Raw genomic sequence first — 1,364 nt, 5'->3', positions numbered from 1 at the left:
ATAATTAATAATTAATAGTTAATATTTATTGATATAGTAATATTTCATTTTTATTTAATATTTATTACTATATCAATAATTTATTTTTATTTAATATTTATTAATAATTAATAATTGATATTAATGAGAGTTACGATTGTAAAAAAGTCACAATAAACACCCAAAATACTATCACAAGTAGCATTTCGATAAGCTAGCTTATGATCATACAAACATATACACAGAAAATAAGTTAGCTTATATTTGTCAAACAATGTCTAGTACGTAGAATGCACGTATAAGAATGTATTTAGCCTACCATATTATTATATGCATTTGAATAAGAAAATTTTTAGAAAAACATTAAGTGTAACTTATAACAAATTTTAAATCGTTAAGAATATCTCCGAAGTAGAGAACCAAAATTCAAAATCTCCAAAAAATAGTTACATTTTCTCCAATAGTTTCTACATTTTGGAAATTACAACGTTAAAATATTTCATTTAACAAAATATTATTTATCTTTCATAAACATATAACTCCGGGTTTTCTTATTGGTAAAATATAGATTATGTTTGGCAACCTATCTGATAAACTAGCTGGTAGCTGAATAACAAATTATATTTAGCAAAACTGACGATGGCTCGAATCCTTCAATCACAATTCAGTCACAATTTCTTCAGGGATTCGCCTTTGTGAACATTAGGCTTTGTAAGCCAACCATCTAATGGACCGTTGTATCATTGATTTGTCTTTCACATGCTTTTGAGAGGGAATAGTATGGTGTCAACCATGAAGTTGTTTGTTTCAAATACCTGTTTTGCACAAACAATATATTTCAATTAAGTGGTCATTTATTAAACACTTATCTGGTAAATACTTACCGGATAATTTTCCTCACCGGATGAACATGGTAAGAACCAAAAATCTTACTCGGTAAGAACGATGACAAGGATGGAGAGTCTTACCCGGTAAGTGAAGGTGACGACTCTTACCCGGGTAAGCGCTTACCAGGTAAATTGTTGTATAAGATACGTTTTGATGTACTATAATATTACCCAATAAAATAAATTATATTGTTGTCTCTTAATGTCAAACACTTACCGGTAAACATTTAGGTAAACGACCCCTATGTAAAGATCAACGTTGATATTTATTTAAAATATGCGTGTTTGTTGCATCCACAAAGGACAAGGTTTTTTTTAGGGGAGTGCTAATGACACTCCCTTAATAAGGGGGTGTTGAATGTTGGGGAATTGTGTTGTCTTTTAAAAACCATAAGAAATCAAATCGATTTAATAATATATTATATTTAATTATTATTATTACTATTTAATATATATATATATATATTAATTATATTATATTATTATATTAATACTCTC

Source organism: Cynara cardunculus (genome assembly GCF_001531365.2).
Source record: "Cynara cardunculus var. scolymus isolate 2C chromosome LG 5, CcrdV1, whole genome shotgun sequence".
NCBI lineage: Eukaryota > Viridiplantae > Streptophyta > Magnoliopsida > Asterales > Asteraceae > Cynara > Cynara cardunculus.
This window is presented reverse-complemented; position numbering follows the sequence as displayed.